General features: G+C 39.5%; 1 protein-coding gene across 2 annotated transcripts in view; it reads right to left on the reverse strand.

Moving 5' to 3' along the window:
• LOC106091693 (uncharacterized) overlaps positions 1–22,651 on the reverse strand; it is an 869,146-nt gene that overhangs the window by 607,611 nt on the left and 238,884 nt on the right. The window lies entirely within an intron of this gene.

Genomic DNA, 22,651 nt, shown 5'->3' on the forward strand with positions numbered 1-22,651 from the left:
CCTACGAAAGTAGGGAACAAATCATTGAGTACGGACACCATTCTTAAATATAGAAGAACTAGCTGGACAGGGCCCGCTCCGCTGCGCCTTCTTTAACTCTCTAATATCTAGGGTAGGGACACTTCGTCCTGAATGTGAGTATCGTGCTACTGTAGCCTATGTCCGCACTGAACGGCTGCGTATGAATCCTGGCGGAATTTCGTACAAAATTCAAAGCGGTGGTTTTCCCCTCTTAATGCTGGCGACATTTGCGAGGTAACATACCTTGCATGGTCATGTAAAAAATTCTCCCCAAAGAGGTGACGCACTGCGGCACACTGTACGGACTCGGCTATAAAAAAAGGTGGGGGATACTTCGCCCTGAATGTGAATATCATGCTACTGTAGCCTATGTCAGCACCGAACGCCTGCGTATGAATCCTGGCGGAATTTCGGACAAAATTCAAAGCGGTGGTTATCCCCTATTAAAGCTGGCGACATTTGCGAGGTAACATGGTAATGGTGGCACATTGTATGGACTCGACTAGTAAAAAAGGTCCTTATCGTTGATAAACTCAACTTGAATCGGAAAGCACTCTTGATGTATGAAAAGTTTGCCCCTGCTCGGTTCTTGGGCAAATTTGTACTATACTCTCAAATGCCTTTCTTTTGAGCCCCATATTACTGTATTGGTAAATATTTCGGGTTTAGGGTTTATTTCGGGGGTGGTCACTTGGCCATCAAAGTAAGTATAAGATTCGTGCGCTTTTTTTCAGAAACATTTCGTATGAGTTCCATAATGGCATGATGGGCAAATAGGTTGTGTTTTTGAAGGTGGGTTGGACCCCACGGTCTTTGTCCCGAAAATGAATATAAATTTCCGGAAAATCAATAAATTTCCGCCCCAAAAAGCTTTTAGGGAGGTATTTTTGGGTGGGGCGGCTCCCCAAACATATGGCTCTATATATTCGTGATTGGTCTATTCATTTGGCGGGTTTTGGAATGTTCCCGCGACATCCGTCCCCAACAATAGAAACCATGTTTTTTTGGAGATTGTTAGAGTGCAAAAAAATTCGAACTAATCGCATTAGCAATCTCCCAGATCTAGTATTTTTGAAATTAGGATAATGAGAGAGAGTTTTTAGGGGAGATATTTCGACTCAAATATGGATATCAAATTCTGGTCCACTCTCAAATCCCTTTACTTTGAAAACCATTTTGTCATGGTCGGTAAGTATGAACTGTTGGAAGCGTGTTTTGGGGCTGGGGAAGCCACCGGCACTTTGCCCTGAAAATAGATATCAAATTCGTTCTTTACTCCCAAATATCGTTGATTTGAGCTCCATATTGCTATAGTCGAAAATAAAGTTCAGTTTAGAGGATGATTAAGGGCGTACCCCCAAACGCTTGGCTCCAAAGTTGGATATCAAATTCGTTTTCTCTGCTCTCAAACACCTTTCATTTGAGTCCCAAATTGCCATAAAGGTCAATTTACCTATTCGAGGAATTTTTTGGAGGGAAAGCGCCACGTAAACGCAAATTTGAATGTCATATTTTTAAACTTCTCCCAAATATCTTTTATTTGAATCCTATATAGCCATGGTCGGCTGATGTGCCCATTTGGGGGTATATGGGAGTGAGGTGACCTCTCATTGGACCTAATTTTTGTGTCACACTTAAAATCTACTACCGGATAATTTTCATTTGAGTCCCATATTGGTACGTCGAACATTTCTATTAAGAGGAGTTTTTGGGTTGGGGCGGCCCGTGGGTACTTGGTCCCAAAATTTAATATTATATTCATTTTCTAGTCTCCAATACCTTTCATTTGATACCCATATTGTGCCCATCAATCCTCTTTAGGTTTTGGGTGGCGTTTTTGGTGTAAGGGGGAGGGTCGGCCATCATCCGATATATAACAAATAAAAGCGTGCTTAGTTCGGCCGGGCCGAATCTTATATACCCTCCACCATGGATCGCATTTGTCGAGTTCTTTACTCGGCATCTCTTAGGCAAAAAACGATATAAGAAATGATTTGCTCTGCTATTAGAGCGATATTAAGATATGATCCGGTTTGGACCACAATATGTCAGCCAATTCGAATAAGAATTGCGCCCTCTGGAGGCTCAAGAAGTAAACTAGAGTGATCGATTTATATGGGAGCTGTATCAGGCTATATACCGATTCAGACCATAATAAACACGTATGTTAATGGTCATGAGAGAATCCGTCGTACAAAATTTCAGGCAAATCCGATAATAATTGCGACCTCTAGAGGCTCAGGAAGTCAAGATCCAAGATCGGTTTATATGGCAGCTATATCAGGTTATGAACCGATTTGAACCATACTTGCCACCATTGTTGGATATCATAAAAAAATACTACGTGAAAAATTTCAGTCAAATCGATTAAGAATTGCGCACTCTAGATGCTCAAGAAGTCAAAACCCAAGATCGGTTAATATGACAGCTATACCAGGTTATGAACCAATTTTAACCATACTTAGCACAGTTGTTAGAAGTGATACTAAAACACTATGTGCAAAATTTCAGTCAAATCGGATGAGAATTGCGCCCTCTAGAGGCTCAAGAAGTCAAGACCCAAGATCGGTTTATATGGCAGCTATATCAAAACATGGACCGATATGGCCCATTTACAATACCAACCGACCTACACTAATAAGAAGTATTTGTGCAAAATTTCAAGCGGCTAGCTTTACTCCTTCGGAAGTTAGCGTGCTTTCGACAGACAGACGGACGGACGGACGGACATGGCTAGATCGACATAAAATGTCGCGACGATCAAGAATATATATACTTTATGGGGTCTCAGACGAATATTTCGAGTAGTTACAAACAGAATGACGAAATTAGTATACCCTCCATCCTATGGTGGAGGGTATAAAAATGATATAACCTGTTTCCTTTTTTTTGATTCTACGGAACAAACAAACAAACCGATTCTCATATAGTCATGATAGGTCATATGCCCATTTTGGGAGTTTTTGGGGGTGGGGTGACCCCCTTCACTTCGATCTGATTTTGTATGCCAGATTCGTAATCCACTCCCGAATACCTTTCATTTAAGCCCCATATTGATATGGACGACCAGTCTGTCTGTTTTTAGATACTTTGGGGCTAGGGCGTCTTCCGGGGTACTTGGAACCAATTTTTAATACCATATTCGTATTCCACTCTTCAATATCTTTCATTTGATATCTATATTGTCTTCATCGATCCAATTGTGATTTTGGGCGGTATTTTTGGGGTAACGGGGAGGGGGTCCGTCCCCTTCCGATATCAACAAATTATAAAGCATATTTCTTCCTCCTGAGCATATTCGTAATCTACTCCCGAAAACCTTCTTGAATACCTTTTATTTAAATCCCATATTGTCCCGATCGCTCCACTTTCATTTTTGGGTAATACTTTTGGGGTAAGAGAGAGGGTCCCCCTATTTTAAGGGGTTTTGGGGCTGGGGCGGCCCCCCAGGTACTTGGGCCTAACCTTTATTATGAAATTCGTACTCTACTCTTGAATACCTTTCATTTGAATCCCATATTGTCCCGATCGCTCCACTTTTATTTTTGGGTAGTACTCTTGGCGTAAGAGGGAGGGTCCGCCCCCCTCCCGAGATCAAAAAATTATATGGCCTAGTTTCCTTCCAGACCTACCTACACAATCTGTGAATATTTCGAGGTAATCGGTTCAGCCGTTTTTGAGTCTATACGAAACAAACAAACAAACACAAATTGAATATTATATATCAGCATTTTTATTTTCTTGTAGACATTTATTTTTTGGTAATATATCGCAATTCTTTTTTCTCTAACTTTAAAAAAGGCACCCGTTACACAGGGCTTAGTACTTGTTTTTGTTCTGTTCTATCCTCTTAGTGTGGTTTTTTTTTTTGGGAAATGTCAAGTATTTATCCTTGATGATGCTTAGCATCCTAATACACAATATGTGGTTATTGAAGTGTGACACACGGGGACAGGTTTCCAATGGAAAATTATATGGAAAATTCAATTGAAAAAAAAAGGTAACAGTTCACATGGTTATCGGAAAAGTTCCTCCTCCAGGCATGAGTAGGCATTTTAACAATTTAGCCGGAATTAATATCAGAAGGAAAAAAAATCGAGGATAGCTTATACTTGTGTGAAAACATTGCAGCAGGGAAGGATGATAAGTCCTTAAAAAACACTCCATCATCTGGTTCTCGTGTCATAGATTCAAGATGACAACAGTAATTTTTCATCGAATGTTTTCAAGGACCCATATATGTGTCATATGATGAAAAGAGAGAAAAGCAAAACAAAAATCGAAAGAAAAAACTTTCCAAATTTGGTGTGTAAAAATAGATATTTAATTTTTACTGCAAATTCTTAGGAATAATTTTATTTTCAGAGTTTATTTGGAATTTGAAATTTAGCGAGAATTAAATTCTTATAAACCGTATATCTATATACAATATTGGAGAGATTTTTGATCCACCACCATCGAATGGGGGTATACTTATTTCATCATTCCATTTGCAAGACCTCGAAATATTGTTCGGCGACCCCATAGAGTATATACGAGTAAGAATATTCTTGACCGTCTCGACATTCTCAGTCGGGTCCGTCCGTCCATCTGTCGAAATCACGATAGCGGTCGAACGCGGAAAGCTAGCTGCTTGAAATTTTGCATAGATAATTCTTATTGATGTAGATCAGATTGCAAATGGACCATATCGATTCAGATTTGGATATAGTGGCTCCCATAAAAAGTGGTTCTCCGGGTTGACTTTTTCAACCCCTACAAGCTGCAATTTGTAACTTGATTGAGTTCAAGTTGTACACGAAGGGTTTGCTATGACTTCTAACATTTGTGTAAAGTATAGTTTAAACCGGTGTAAAACCTAATATAGCTTCCGTATAAACCGATCTCCTATTTTGACATTTTGAGACATTGGAAGCCAATTTTCCATGTAGTTTCTTTTACGACATCCAATAACTGTGACTAGTACAGTTCAAACCGGTATACACATTGATATAGCTTCCATTTAAATCGATCTACCGATTTTATGTCTGGAGCCCCTGGAAGTTGCAGTTTTAATCCGATTTGGCTGAAATTTGGAGCATATTGTTCTGTTACGACTTCCAATAACTATGCCAAAAATGCTTCAAATAGGTCTACAATCTGATGTTGCTCCATATAAACCGATCTCTCGATAATCCTTGTTAAGCTTCTAGAAGTGAAATTATGTCCTTCAACTAAATTTACTTTGTGTACATTTTTAGCAAAATCCATGGTGGTGGATTCTCAAGATTCGGTTCGTCTGAATTTAGTAAATTTTTACTTCTTTTTTATACCTTCCAACATAGGAACCCATGGAAATATTGCTCTGGGACCACATAAACACGAAAGTCGTGTTTAACACAGATGCCTGTCATAATGGCCCAAACCTGCGAGGCCTAAGGCCCAAGGTTGAATACAATGCGTCCCCAAATGTGGTAACCCATACATGAGTACCAATTTGACCCCACGTATTTGCTTGGAGCAGTTAGGAGAGGAGCACTACCTAAAACTCCTTCCGATCTATGGGTCACGGTACCCAGTTGGAAACGTAACTCCATGTCATGTGTACGTTCTACCCGCGATTTGGGTCCAAGGTACAGCCACCACGTTACTCCCCACATGTGGTAACCCATAAATGAGTACCAATTTGATCCCACGTATTTGGTAAGAGCAGTTAGGAGCGGGGCACTACCTAAAACTCCTTCCGATCTAATAGGTCACTGCACCCGGTTGTAAACGCAACTCCACGTCAGGCTTACGCTCTACCCGCGATTTGGGTTCAAACCGCATTCATCACGTTGCACCTCTACTGGAGCCTCACCATTGTCAGGCTGGAGCCGAAGTTCCAGGGGCTCCTGACACCCGTTGTACCAGATTTTGGTCTCCAGTCGGACTTCGTAGCCATGAAAACTACTACCAGATAAACCCCAAACAGTTCCGGACTGGTTACCTAGGAAAAAGAAATCGGCCTAAGCCGACCTAACAGCCAACATATAGAGTATGCACCGAAAAAACATACATCGGGACGTTAGACACAATCAGGACACGCTCGCCCTCATTAGCGACGCCACAAATATCAGCTTCAACATGGGCCTCACCGTTGTCAGGCTGGAACCCAAGTTCCAGGGACTCCTGACGCTCTTGGTATCAGATTTGGATCCCCAGTCGGACATCGTAGCCATGAAAAACTACTACCAGTTGAACCCCAAACAGTTCCGGACTTGACACCTAGGAAAAAGAAAACGCCCTAAGCCGACCTAACAGCCAGCATACAGAGTATGCACCGAAAAAACAAGGCCGTTAAACACAAACAGGATACGCTAGCCCTCATTAGCTACGCCCCAAATATCAGCTTCAATATGGGACTCAACAGTCAACGGATGACCGATCACACCCTCACGAATGACTGATCACAACCACAAAATTTACGGGAAACAACGAAGAGTAAATACGGCAGCATCAACATGGGCAAGGCAGGTCATGTCATGCGCAGCACCAAATCAGCAACTCCTCGTTATGGATAACTAGCGTGTATTCATCCCCCACTATGTCTTTTCCGTTAACTAATAAAAACTTTCCGGGAAAAGGTGGCCAGCCTTGCAAAAGTCGTCTCGTCTTCAAGGGCCTTACTGAAATCCCACACCGCCTCGCTGATCCCCATCGCGCCTAAATCTCTAATGTCTGGATAGTATGGGCATTCGTCAGTACCTGCCTCCAGCCCTCAAGTTTCCTCACAGTCGCACATATCAGTCACGGACAAGTTCCTCTGATGCAACAATGCATTAAAGGTGCCATGTCCCTTCAGTATGAAGTCCAGATTTAGGCCGAAGCCAAAGTCCAGGCGGCGGTACGAACGTCGCTTGACGAAAAAATTCGTAAGTCATCCAATCATTGTCACTGTTCGTCCATCTAGTTTTCCATCTATCATCAAGACGCTCCAAAAGGAGTGCCTTTAGACGCCTTTTCGCCCATCTGCCAGCTCAGAAGCTGTGAGCCAATACTCACGCGCTAATGCAACTCGCTTTCCCACACTTTACAGAACAGCCATGTTACTCACGAGTAAATCAAGCGGGGGCGCGCCAAGCAATACCTGTAGTGCATCTGACGAAACAGTCCACACACAGGCAAGCAAGCCATCATTGCCACCCTCTGATATGAGAGGATCTTCTTTCGTCTGAGGACAGTCGCAGCAATTCCGTACCACACAGGCGCTCCATAATTTGCGCAAGTAATAAATAGACCATCATATATAGACCCAACAGCGCTATGACTAAGACCCCAATCAATTCTCAGAATACGCTTAACCATTCCGGTTTATACAGCAATCATCTCCTTCACCCGATCCAAATGGACCAGTAAGCCCATTCTTTCTGAAAAAGTCGCTCCCAGATATTTTACGAGCGCTACGTTTATCATGCTATCTCAGCTAGATCGAATCGTTGGTGGACGATTACGCGACGAGGAGCCCTTGAGCAACATTGTCGGGGTTTTGTTTTCCGCGACACCAATAACAACACGATCGCTTCATTCGCGCATAATACCCATGGCTATCTCACCGCCAGTTTCCAGCGCAAGTCTGGAATCTCCTTCAACCAGGATGAGCAGGTTATCCGCATACACATTGATTTTAAACTACTTAGCGGGACGTCCCGGCAGGTGATCCATCATAAGGTTCCACATATATGGAGCACAGGTGGACCCCTGAGGGCAGCCACTCTGAATATCCTCAAGCAAGCTCTTCTATCATAGAAGTAACTGCGCCAGAGTGATCCCGACGATCTATTTCGTCTAATCTCGTGAGTACACTTAGGCCATGAAAGGTAATCAAACGCGCCGTTGAAATTGACAAATATGCCAAGGACATATTTGGCGCTTGACTCTCTCCCAGAGTTCTGCACCTGGATACAGGCATCCACAGCGCTCTTTTACTCTCGAAAGCTGAACTTATACGGGAAAGTACTCTATTCGTTGGTCTCCCTAAATCTTGTCACCATTGTCCTCTCCAATACTTTTGCAATCACTGAATCCCCGATACGATCTTGGATTGATCCTCATTCGACCGGGCGATTTCAGAAGGAGTATGACTCGGCAACATTTCCTGCTTCGACATATCGTGTGAGGATCAACTCGTCAGATGCTTTTACTCATCTGCTCAGTTATACCGTCCATGCAAGGTGATCTCCCGCTCTTTAGCCGGCAGACACTGTCCACTATCTCGACATTTTTTTCAAATTTGGAGGAGGCGCGATCATCTCCACACTAGGAGCCGGTTCGTGCTCATCTGCATCAGGAAAGAATGTTCCCATTAACACCCTAGCACACACGTTCCAGGAATGCAACACATTGTTCCCCATTATGATGTTTTCTTACCAAATTTTAATTTTTTTAACCTTGAAGAATTAAATGAGGCTCTTTTATATGTTTTTATATAAAATCACACCGTACTCATCCTATTTCACTATGCCCAATGCTGTGGAAGTACACATGTGCTGCTTAGGGCTAACCGGAATTGGTAAATTAACATTACGGCACTTCTACCGTGGCAAATGTGACGCTTTAACAAGATTACATGCAACAACGAGACGACGCACAGTATTCACAGGGAATTCATGAGAAAACTTCGATCCCCATTCTCTTTAGCACTCTCACCCCACCGCATAAAACCTTTGCCAACTTAACCTCTACCTCTTGAACCCAAAGGATTTCATATCTGATGACATGGGGAGGACAAACTGCGTTGTCACGTTTATTTGTCCGCACACACACACACACACACACACACCTAAGCACAAAAGGGGGGTACAAGTAAAATACTCTTTGTGTGGGAAAGGGGGGGATATGTGCCTTCAGATGATTTAACTCCCTGAAGAGTTTTAACCGATTACCAAGTATGAGTTATGGCCATTGATGGGTTGTTTGTTTCCACACATTTTTTTTTGTTTGTTTGCTATATTCTCACACATCGATGTTATGTTGTGGTATTCCTTTGGCGGTATTAGAAAACTCCCACATTTATACAACTTAACCACCCCCCCCCCCCCCCCCCTCCAGTCATCACTAGATGCTTACGTTGAAAGATACATATCAAGGTTATTCCAATATAAATGTGAAATATGAACCATTCATTTTTTTACGATAAGGTTGTAAAACAACAACGATCAAGAGGTAAACGAAGACGATGAAGAACAACAACAAGATAAAGCCTGTAAAGTAAAATGCTGAGAAATGAGATGGTAGCGGGAGAAACGATATTACTCAACACACAACAAAGATGTACAACAACAAAAACAAGAACAAAAGCGATAACATAAAGAAAAAGAAAATTGTTTTTTATTAAATTATACCATGATACTTTTGTATGGTGGTAGGTACGTTCGTTGCCAAGAACAGTCGGAGCAGGAAGCGCAATAATACTGGGAAACTATAAAAATTTATAACGCTCCAATACGCAAACAAACACATACACACCCACTTGTAACTTCGCCATAAAAGAAGTAAAAAAGTTTTGCATACTTTTAGGTTTGTCATTTGTATGGTTGCCGAGTATGAGTGTGTGTGTGTGTGAGAGAACCCATCATGCCAGGCGTCTTGTAACGAAGTAAGAAAATAAAATAAACAACAACAAATTTCATATCGATTGCATTTTATTCCATAAAACCTATATTTTTTATTGCAGCATAAATAAATTTACAAGGCCAAAGGTAATTGATTTCTATGTGTGAGTGATAGTATATATCAGGTTATAATATTTATACATATACATTTTAGCATGATAGCAATCCATATTGATCTATTGCCTGTTTACACAGTGTCGTTTGAAATTTTATAGTTGTGTAAAGATTAATTTGAGAACGTGATGTAGAAAAGAGTTTTCGCCTTAACATACTTAAAGGCAGTGGGGAATGGAGGAAGAAAGAAAGAAAACATATGAAAGGAAAATTTAACTGACATCCTAACAAGGATTTGCCTAAATTTGAAATGTAGAATTTCGACTTAAATCCGGACATATTGTGGGAGTTATAGTAGTGCAAAATATTAAGAAGATTGGTTGGTTAATGCAAAAGCGAAAGACCTTAAAAGTGACAATCGAGAGATACATGGGAGCTTTAACTCAAACTGAACAGATTTCTATGAAATTTACCAGCGACCGGAAGAGACATAAGAGAAGTCTTAGTGATAAATTTTGTGAGGATCGGTTAACGAATGACCAAATTAATGCAATATTAGTCAAAATTGGACGAAAATAAATATGAGAACCACATCTAAATCTTAACAAATTTTAAAATTAAATCTGCATACATAGTGAAAACAAGACAACAGTGAACCGTAGTAAAAGACGCAAAATAGCCTTCCTTATAGTTTGTATTTGAATTATTAAGTTTGTATTTGAATTATGTTGGTCTCAAGAAGTCGTATCGGGACATCGGTACTAAGGGTGGCCTTTATCACCATATTGACCGATTCGGATAAAACTTGGCACTGAAGTTTAAAGTCATAAGATAGGATCTTGGACCAAATTTCATACAAATCTGGTGAAAATTTATGTTCCTAAGGGCTGAAGAAGTCAAATCCGGGAATCGGTTATTATGGGGGCCATATCTGTTTTTAAACCGATTCAGATCATATTTTGCTAAATCGGATGAAAATTGAGGCTTCTAAGGGCTCAAGAAGTCAAATCCGGATCAAATCCAAATTTGGACTATATTCAAATCTGAACCGATATTGCCAATTTGTAATCCCCAACAAAAAAGTATCTGCCCAAAATTTCAAGCTAGCTTTATGCGTTCGATCGCTATCGTAATTTCGACAGACAGACGGACAAACATTGCGACATCGACTCACAATGTCGAGACGATCCAGAACATATATACCCTATGGGGTCGCAGATCTGTATTTCGAGCTGTTACAAACGGAATGACTTGATTAGTATACCCCCATATGGTATTGGGTATAAAAAAAGAAGACATTGAGCCAAATTTAGAGAAAATCTGCTAAAAATTACACTGACAGAGGCTCTTAAAGTGAAAATCGGTTGATACATATATATGGGGGCTATATCTCAATATGAACCGATTTCTATGAAAATCAACATCAAGGACGGAGTCATAAGGGAATTGTTTGTGACAAATTTCATGTGAGTCGGTTAACAAATGACCATATTGCGATATTATTCCAAATCGGACGAATATCTAAACGAAGCTATATCCAAATCTGAACAGATTTGGACCAAAATTCACACGTTTTCTGGTAGTTGTAGAAGAAAGTGTAGAGCAAAGTTTTGAGAAGATCGGTTGATGCATAAGCTTGCAAAGGCTCTAGAAGTTTAAATCGGGCGATAGATATATATGGAAGATATATCTGTTTTAGAACCTATTTCTATCAAATTCACCCGTTATGTCGAGACTCATAAGACTCCCTTGTGTAAAATTGCATGAGAATCGCTTCACAAATGGCGATAATATTGCAGTATTAGTCCAAATCGGACAAACATATATATGGGTAGCTATATCCAATTCTGAACCGATTTTTTACAATTTCAATAGGCTTCGTCTCTAGGCCAAGAAAGATGTCCGTTCCAAATTTGAAGAGCATGGGATGAAAATTGCGAACTGTATACGATTTAACATGGACAGACGGAAGGACTGATAGACGGACATAACGAAATCGAACTAAATCGAACATAACAACTAAATTGACTAAGTTATAATACCCTGTACCACAGTCGTGGTGTAGGGTATACAAATTTTCTCACGGCAGAGGTTTAATGAATTTTTAAACCCTACACCACCACTGTGGTGTTATAGATTTGTGCATTTGTTTGCAACACTAAGAAGGAGAAGAGCTAGACCCATCGATAAATATACTGATCGGCTTAGAATCACTTCCTTATTCGATTTAGCTATGTCCGTCTGTCTGTCTGTCCTTGTATTCTTTTAATCAGGTCGTATTTGTTGTCCGATTTTCACAAAATTTTGCATAAGTCTCTTTATTGGTCCAGGGACGAACGTTTTTGATTTTGAATAAAATCGGTCCAGATTTGGATATAGCTCCCATATATATCTTTCATCCGATGTGCCCTTTTTAAACTATAGAAGCCACAATTTTGGTCCGATCCTTCCAAAATTTGACACAAAATGTTTTTTTTTTTTGATGTCCCAAAATGTGTGGAAAATTTCACTGAAATCGGTCCAGATTTAGATATAGCTTCCACATACAACTTTAATCCGAGTTGACCTATGAAGGCTGAAAAAGGCACAATTTTGGTCCGATCTTTATCAAATTTAGCACGAAGTGCTGTGTTTGACGTCCTAGTATGTTTTTTTTTTTTTTGATTTTAACACATCTGCAAAATTTTATCAAAATCGGTTCAGATTTAATTATAGCTCCAATATATATGTATCGCCCGTGGTAGCTAAAATTTTCAACCAATCTACCCAAAATTCGGCACGGATTGTTTCGTTACTAATCTTAACAAATGTGCAAGATTTCATAAAAATCGGTTCAGATTTAGATCGGACGAACATATATATGGGATCTATATCTTAATCTGAACCGATTTTGATCACACTCTATATATATTGTGGTTGTCGACGAAAGCGTTGTGCAATATTTTGGCAAGATTGGTCAATCAATGTGCTTGCAGTGGCTCCAGGTGTGAAAATCGGGCGATATATATATGACAGCTATATCTAAATCTGAACCAATTTCCATCAAATTCACCAGTAATGTCTAGAGTCATGAAAAAATCCTTCCTGCCAAATTTCGAGAGAATCGGTTAAAAAATTACCATTTTATTGCATTATTACTGAAAAACGGACGAACATATATATGGGAGCTATATCCAGAACTAACCCGATTTCCTCAATTTCAATAGGCTTCGTCTCTAGACCGAAAAACATGCCTGTACCAAATTTTAAGACAATCAGATGAAAACTGCGACCTGTTCTTTGTATACAAATTAACATGGGCAGACGGACAGACGGACAGACAGACGGACATATTGGGTTGCCCAAAAAGTAATTGCGGATTTTTCATACAGTCGGCGTTGAAAATTTTTTTCACAGCTTGTGACTCTGTAATTGCATTCTTTCTTCTGTCAGTTATCAGCTGTTACTTTTAGCTTGCTTTAGAAAAAAAGTGTAAAAAAGTATATTTGATTAAAGTTCATTCTAAGTTTTATTAAAAATGCATTTACTTTCTTTTAAAAATCCGCAATTACTTTTTGGGCAACCCAATAGCTAAATCGAATCAGAAAGTGATTCTGTAGTGAAGTGTAGGGTATAAAAAGTCACAATTTGGTGCGGTTTATGGGCTGGTGGCATCAATGAAACGTACTTCTTCAAAGATGATGCGAATCGTAACGTAACTGTGAAATGATATCCAACTTTTTTTTCCCCCAAAATGCAAGAACTTGACTTGCATGATATATGATTTCAACAAGATGGTGTCACATGCCACATAGCACGGGTAACAATGGACTTATTGAGAGGCGAGTTCGGTGAACATTTTATTTCACGCTCTGGTCTGGTCAATTGGCCTCCTAAATCGCCTTCAGACTTTTTTCGTGAGATATCAGCCGAAATCTTGGGAGGAGTATGCCAAAATTAGACTAAGCGTATGGACCATTTGAGGCGCAGTCACGGTCAACATTTGCAAGAAAAAATCTTCAAACATTTAATGATATGGACCGTACTATCGATTCAAATAAAGATTTAATGCATTTTTCTGAAGAATATTGTTTTTTTTAACTTACCTATAGCTCCTAAAAAATTACCATTTTCATAATCCTGATCGGCCTACATGTTCGTTGGGGTATTTTATGGTGGCCGCACGGTTATTTGGTTCTTTATATTAATATCTAAATCCTACCATTCAGACACTATAGGCCAAATTTTTATACACATTTCTATTTTTTTTCCAATTACCTTAAATTGAAACCCATAATGCAAAACATGCCCATCTAGCAGAGAAGCGGCTGGCCAAATCAGCTTGAAGAAATGGAACACACAATACTCAGGTTGATGGCCAAACCCAACCGGCTACCAAGACTCATATGAGCACATCCTCTTGCAGAAATTTTGTAAGACGGCATGAAAATAATGAGGCAGCAGGAGCCGAAGTCTTCCAGTTGAGCTGTTTAATCTCGATTACGACAAGCTAATATTTGCACAACATAGCTGAAAGAACGCCTAGCTGTTGATTAACGTTTTCCAATGCAATAAGAGTTCTATCAGGCATATTAAAAAAAAAAAAAAATAAAACGAGCTCTTGAATCAAAGCCTTAACAAGATCGTATTGATGTGACCTTAGACCTGTCGAATCAACCTATTGACTTCTTGAATGATATAATTGGTATTTGACTTACAGATAACTTCTCTATGTTCAGTTAACTAATGATTTGACTGAATAAATTGACATAAAACTCTTTATGAGAATTTTCACTTTTTATCATTTGACAAAATATGATATCACCAACCTTGACATTATTAACACAAATATTGAATTCAAATTTAGATTAAAACTGTTGACGAAACCATTTTGTTATTTGGCAATCTATAAATCATCTTTTTATACAAAACATTGAATGTATGCTTTTGCAAATATATTGTTGACTTTGGCAATTTAAATAATTGATGTCATTTTTCGATTAGATGTGCAATTTCCAAATAAGTCATGTCATAAAAAAATATACAAACACATATGTATACCCATATGTAGTTGAGAAACCATACTTAAATAGGTCACATATAATTGATTGGACAATTTGGGAAAGTAGAAATGCGCATATGGCAAAAAGCAATGAAATGCTAAATTAAACTTTCTCGGAATAAAATGTGGTCAGGGTTAAACAATGCCAAAGTGATACGGATTTTTATTGATTAAGCCAGTAACAACATTTTGGGGTTTTTTGGACAATATTTAAGAAAGGAGGGGAAATAAGTAAAAACGTGCTCAGTTCGGCCGTGCCAAATCTTATATACCCTCCTCCATGGTTCGCACTTGTCAAGCTCTTGCCACGGTATCTCATTTTAAGCAAACAAAGGATAAAAGAAAAGAATTGCTATGTTGATGGAACAATATCAAGTTATGGTTCATTTCGGACCATAATTGAACTGAATACTGGAGTCCATAGTAGAAGTCATTGTGTAAAATTTTAGTCAAATCTTAGGGGCTGAAGAAGTAAAATAGGGAGATCGATTTATAGGGGAGCTGTATTAGGCTATAAACCGATTCATGCCATATTCGATACGTATGTTAAAGGTCATGAGAGAAGTCGTTGTACAAATTTTCAACCAAATCGAATAAAACCTGTGCCCTTTAGAGGCTCAAGAAGTCAAAATCCCATATCGGTTTATATGGCAGCTATATCAGGTTATGGACCGATCTAAACCATTCTTAATGCAGTTGTTGAAAGTCATAACAAAACACGTCAAGCAATATTATAACCAAATCGTATAGGAATTGCTCCAAGTAGAGGCTCAAGAAGTCAAGACCCCAAATCGGTTTATATGGCAGCTACATCAGGTTACGGACCGATTTTAACTATCCTTAGCACAGTTGTTGAAAGTTATAACAAAACGCGTCGTGCATAGGTATACTAATTTCGTCATTCTGGTTGTAACACCTCGAAATATGCGTCTAAGACCTCATAAAGTTTACATATTCTTGATCGTCATGTCATTTTAAGTCGATCTAGCCATGTCCGTCGGTCTATCCGTCCGTCTGTCTATCGAAAGCACCCTAACTTTCGAAGGAGTAAACCTAGTAGGTCGGATGGGATTGTCAATGGACCAAATCGATCCATGTTTTGATATAGCTGCCATATAAACCGATCTTGGGTTTTGAATTCTTGGGCCTCTAGAGGTCGCAATTCCCGTTTGATTTGACTAAAATTTTGCACTTGGTGTTTGGTGTCACTTCCAACAACTGTGCTAAGTATGGTTAAAAAAATAGCTGCCTAGTAACCGATCTGGGGTCTTGACTTCTTCACCTTTTAGGGGGCGCAATTATTATCCGATTTGGCAGTAAATTTGCACATGCTGTTTTGGTATCATTTCCAACAAATGTGCTAAGTATGATTTAAATCGGTTCATAACCTGCTATAGCTGCCATGGATTTTGACTTCTTGAGCCGCTGGAGGGCGCAATTGTCATCCGATTTGGAAATTTTGTGCAACGGCTTTTCCATGACCTTCAAAATACGTGTCCATGACGTTCAACATAGATGGTCTGAATCGATCTACAGCTTGATACAGCTCCCATATAAACCGATTTCCCGATTTTGCTTCTTGAGCCCCTACAAGGTGCAATTCTTATCCGAATAATCTGAAATATTACACAATGAGTGGTGTACCACTCAGATTTTAACGTCCTATGTTGCTCAAGTGGAACAGTCGCCATATGACCAGTTTTGCCGAAGAAATGGGCTACCATTTAATTCGAAGTGGTTTTTGCCTCGTCTTGTTGTTTTTTTCTTGCTCATACAAAAAAAATCCTTAACTAGCCACATGCGACGATCTTTTAAACGCATTTTGAAGCACTGCGATCGTATTTTTGCAAAAATTCTTCGCACTAATCGTTACGAGCCGTTTTTATTGAACGATTGTCAAATTCTGCGAAATCCAACGCGAAAAAACCTTTTTCACGCAAGGTGTTCAAGTGGAACAGATGTCAAAGGATATCTAAAGGTATGTCACGTGACGATCTTGCATTAAAACTTTACGCTCGGCATCAATGTTCTATGGTAGAATGGTAGTTTTTGGACGACCTTCACGGAATTTGACTTGAAGCGAGCGTCGTCCACGACTGAATTCATAAAACCAGTTTTTCACAGTACTATAGGGTGGTGCAGGAGGCTATCGCCGCGGCAAGATTAGCATGTTCCCTTATGACGCTGAATGCCTGGGATCGAATCCTGAAAAAATTATCAGTGGTGGCTATCACCTTCTAACGCTGTACAATTTGGTATGGAAGCCATGTAAAAATTACTCCTCAAAGAGGTGTTGCACTGAGGTACGCCGTTCGGACTTGGCTATAAAAAGCATATCGGACCATATCTGCATATAGTCCCCATATAGACGAATCTGCCGATTTAAGGTCTTAGGCCCATTAAATCTACATCTATCATACGATTTCGTTGAAATTTGGGCCAGTGGATTGGGTTAGACCTTTCGACATCTTTGTTCAATATGATCCGGATAGGTCCAGAATTAAATATAGACCGATCTCTCGATTAAAGGTTCTGGACCCATATAAGGCGCATTTATTATCTGATTTCGCTGAAATTTGGTGCAGCGGGTTGTATTAGACAACCCAGTTTAATATGGCTCAGATCGGCTCAGATTTGGATATAGCTGTTATATATCCCGTCTTTCGACTTAAAATTTTATACCCATAAAAAGTGAATTTATTAACCGATTTCGCTGAAATAAGGCACAATGAGTATCGTTAGGCCCTTCGACATTCGTACCGAGAATGGTTAAGATCTGTCTTTATTTCGACATAACTCCTCTATATTCCCATCTCTTAATTTAAGGTTTGAGCTCATAAAAGGCGTATTTACTGTCCAATTTCGCAGAATTTTGGTAAAGGGATTTGTGTTAGGCTCCACGACATCCCTGTTCACTGCGGCCTAAATTGACATGTTGGGTTGCCCAAAAAGTAATTGCGGATTTTTTAAAAGAAAGTAAATGCATTTTTAATAAATCTTAGAATGAACTTTAATCAAATATACTTTTTTTACACTTTTTTTCTAAAGCAAGCTAAAAGTAACAGCTGATAACTAAAAGAAGAAAGAATGCAATTACAGAGTCACAAGCTGTGAAAAAATTTGTCAACGCCGACTATATGAAAAATTCGCAATTACTTCTTGGGCAACCCAATATATACCGATCTCCCGGCTTAAGGTTTTATACCCTGAAATTATTAACCGATTTTGCTGAAATTAGGCATACTGAGTTGCGTTAGGCGCCTCGACTTTCGTACGATTATGGTTGAGATCGTGCTATAGTTGGATATTGCCGCCATATATACCCATCTCCCGATTTGAATTCTTAGGAGAAGAAAATCACGTTCATTACTCGATTTCACTGAAATTTGGCACAGTGGACTGCGTTTAACTTCTCGACAGTCGTATTCTATATGGATCAGATCGGTCTATATTTGGATATAGCTGTTATTTACATATACTGATGTCCCGATTTATGTTCTTAGGCTCATAAAAGGCGCCACACATGAAGATTTGGCAGTTCGAACAATTTTTGATATGCCGAGGGCCGTGCTAAGAGCCAAACAACCTAGGGACTTGAAATTTAGCACCTTGATGATATCTCAGCTCTAACATTTCAAATGTCAAGGAGTTATCTCTATCCGCTTTCAAATGACACATTTTTTACTACAATATTTTTTTCCATTCTATCCCATTGTGTGACGTGTGTCCATGCTATGTGGGGTACTACAATCTAAACCACAAGCCATGGCCCATAGCGCGCACGGAACATTTGTTAAGTTCCGCTGCTCAACAAGTGGATGGAAGAACACTTATTACTTAGGAGTGATTTTATACCTTTCAATTAATAGATACGGGGGTAAACGCATGTTATACCAATAGAAATTCAGAGACTTGCAGCACTATAGTATATGACCATCAAGGTCGGTTTTTTATCGAACCATCACGAACCAGTCACATATTGGGATATGTCCCGAATAACAACAACAAATACTTAGATTTAAGTCGCAACCTTAAAGCAAACCCCTCATAATCTACTCAAAATTAAAACCCAAATTCCCGCCTATTTCAATGTGCAAAGAAAGCCTAGAAAGGCAACAAAGCATAAAAAAACCAACCCAACCTGCTAAAATCTGCATACCAATCTCTCAATCAAAATCAATCGTTAGTGTATTTAATGAATAGCAACATTTCATTTCATTTCATTCAATTTCCATTCACCTTCACAACAGAAAATAAATGGATTTTCCTATTCGTTTTCTCTATTCTATTATTCAAGCCATAAGCGGTTTGATGCCTAAGCCTATTGCACGATGTCCCACCCCCACTTCCTCCTGCCAACAGCAACATCAAAGACTCTGCTCCTGCCATTACTCCCATCCATTGCTGCTGCGTGGAAAAACATAAAGGATTTGGTAATCATGGTATTGGGACTGGTAAATACACGTGTACCTCTATGCCATCGTTTATTTTGGATGGCTTTTCTCTGCTGTTCCTATGACGAAGGGCATGGAAAGGAAATTCAAATTTAAGTCACAGAATGTTGTGGGTAAGGATGAATCCTACAAAGTTTATGGATGAAACGTTCTAACACACACGCACGCACACAAAAAGGGGTATATGTGTTAGGCCCCTTTAACTTCATATATAGTTGATTGCTAGTATATTACCTGTGCTATTTTTATTTTTTCTATTTGGCTGGGTTCCGATTTTCTTCATTCATGCTTTTTTTGTGAACATTCGACGAATTTTGGTATGGCAATGAAACCATGCAGTAGTGTGAAATTGCATGCCTTTAGCTTAAGGAGTTATAGCCATCATAAAACCGCATCAGATATGAGATATTTTAAATGTATGAAGGACAAGACTTAACCTGTGGAATAAAAGAGACAGGCAGTGCACCTTATATAGAAATGTTTAAAAAGAAGGATTTTCCTTTCTAAAAAATACAAGTAAAAGCGTGCTAAGTTCGGCAGGGGCGAATCTTATATACTCTCCACCAGGGACTGCATTTGTCAAGTCCTTCGAATGAATTTTTATACCCCCCACCGAAGGATTGGGGTATATTCATTTTGTCATTCCGTTTGCAACACATCGAAATATTCATTGCCGACCCTCTTGATCAGCGTAAAAATCTAAGACGATCTAGACATATCCGTCCGTCTGTCTGTTGAAATAGCGTTTAAAAATAGCGATATTAAGTTGAAACTTTGGACAGATTCTGTTTTTATCCATAGGCAGGTTAAGTTGGAAGATGGGCCATATCGGACTATATCTTGATATAGCCTCCATATAGACCGATCCGCCGATTAAGGGTCTTAGGCCCATAAAAGCCACATTTATTATCCGATTTTGCTGAAATTTGGGACAGTGAATTGTGTCACGCCCTTCGATATCCTTCTTCAATTTGGCTCAGATCGGTCCAAATTTTGATATAGTTGGCATATAGACCGATCCCCTGATTTAGGGTCTTAGGCCCATAAAAGCCACATTTATTATCCGATTTTGCTGATATTTGGGACAGTGAGTTGTGTTAGGCCCTTCGATATCTTTCTCTAATTTGGCTCAAATCGGTCCAGATTTTGATATAGCTGCCATATATACCGATCCTCCGATTAAGAGTCTTAGGCCCTAAAAACCACATGTATTATCCGATTTTGCTGAAATTTAGGACAGTGTTGAGCCCTTCGAAATCCTTTTTCAATTTGGCCAAGATCGGTTCAGATTTGGTTATAGCTGCCATATAGACCGACCTTTCGATTTAAGCTGTTGGGGCCATAAAAGGCGCATTTATTGTCCGATTTAGCCGAAATTTGGGACTGCGAGTTGTGTTAGACTCTTCAACATTTTTCTGCAACTTGGCTCAAGTCGGCCGAGATTTGGATATAGCTTCCATATAGACCAAGTGATATCTCGATTCAAAGTCTTGGCCCCATGAATGGCGCATTTAAAATCAGATTTCACTGAAATTTGACACAGTGACTTATGTTAGGCTTTTCAACATTCGTGTCGTATATGGTTCAGATCGGTTTATTTTTAGATATAGCTACTTAAAAGACCAATAGTTTGTTATACACAATTGAACAATGACTGGTACTTATAAGTAGTTGGTCCAAATCGGAACATATTTCGATATAGCTGCTATAGGGCATAAGGTATGCATTTTTCGGCGGATTTTGACGAAAGGTGGTTTATATGTATACCCGAGGTGGTGGGTATCTAAAGTTCGGTCCGGCCGAACTTAACGCATTTTTACTTGTTTAAATATATAAGCCTTGATATATATTAACTGATACACGATACAGGAAAATCGAGTAATAAATGATCCCTCCAGAGGCTCAGAAAGTCAAATTACGAGATCGGTCTATATGGCAGCTATTTCAGGTTATCGACTGATTTAGACCATACTGAACATAGTTGTTGGAAGTCTAGCAAATCGGCATTTGCAAAATTTCAACAGAAATGGATAAGATTGCGCCCTCTAGAAGCCCAAGAAGTCTATTCGGGGGATCGATTTATATGGCGGCTTTTTCAGGTTATGGACTGATTTAGACCATACTTGGCGCAGTTTTTGAAAGACATTCCTCAACGATATTTGGAAAATTTTCAGCCAAATCGGATAAGAATTGAACCCTCTAGAAGCTGGAGATGGCAGTTATATCAGGTTATGAACCGATTTCCACCATGCTTAGCACAGTTGTTGGAAGGATTCCAAAATACCATGTGCAAAAAATCGGATAAGAACTGCGCTCTCTAGAGGCTCAAGAAGTCAAGACACAAGATCGGTTTATATGACAGCTATATCAAAACGTGGACTTTACAATCTCAATTGACTTACACCAACAAGAACTATTTGTGCAAGATTTCATATCTAGATTATAGGTAGTGTGGGACCTCAACGCCATGCAATTTGAATGGCAATTTTAAGCATAAATGCAATTTGCATGGCAACTTCAAGCCAAATGTCAGAAAAAGTGAAGATTATAGAGACTCATGAATTATACTCCGAGGATCTGTGTGTACTGCGGCTATGACTACTTATGAACCCATCTCGACCTTATTCTTTGTGGTAGTTGAAGGGTACACATTAAAAACGTTTACCAAATTGGATAAGAAATGAAGCTTCTAGGAGCTCAAGAAGCCAATTCGTACTACGACCTACGTCAATAAGATATTACCCGAATTTTTCCAATTTGGCATCATTTGTACAAACGCTATCGTGATTTCGGGAGAACAACCAAATGACTGGATTCGTATACCCTTTAGCTCTTTAGGTTTATAAAACCCGTCATTTGCGAATTTGCATCTTTTAATGCACTGGCGGATTTAAGAGAGAAGTTTCGTTCTTACCGCCTTATCTGAAGTGCGATGTAACAGAAAAGGGTGGCACAAATAAATAGAATCCATCTGATATGAAGCAAAAGACAAGCTTGGCAATGAACGTAGGTTAGGTTGAAAAGAGGGTGCAGATATTAATCAGCCCCATGCTACTATGGACATACACCTAAGCCAGTAATCGGCTTGTTGTGCGCTCTAAAAACTATAAAGTAACCTTACAAAATCCTTAATAGTTTTCAATACAACTCCCCTAAGTTGGTTCCTGTCTGGTATTGTGTCTCCACCTAAGTGCCCGTATCTGTTAGACGCGAAAGCCGGGCAGTGACAAAGAAAATGCTCCAACGTTTCATCATTTTCCCCGCATGCCCTACACATGCCATCACATGCCGCATCGATTTTACATAAGTGAGCTCGTAGTCCTATGTGTCCCGTTATGGTGCCAATAGCTGTACTGACCTCCATCTTACTTCTTTTCAGTAATAGCCTAGTCTTCTCAAGATCTGGATCCCTCCATAGGTTTTTTGCCGTCCATCTGACCGTTTCGCTG

This window comes from Stomoxys calcitrans, chromosome 2 (genome assembly GCF_963082655.1).
Source record: "Stomoxys calcitrans chromosome 2, idStoCalc2.1, whole genome shotgun sequence".
Taxonomy (NCBI): Eukaryota; Metazoa; Arthropoda; class Insecta; order Diptera; family Muscidae; genus Stomoxys; species Stomoxys calcitrans.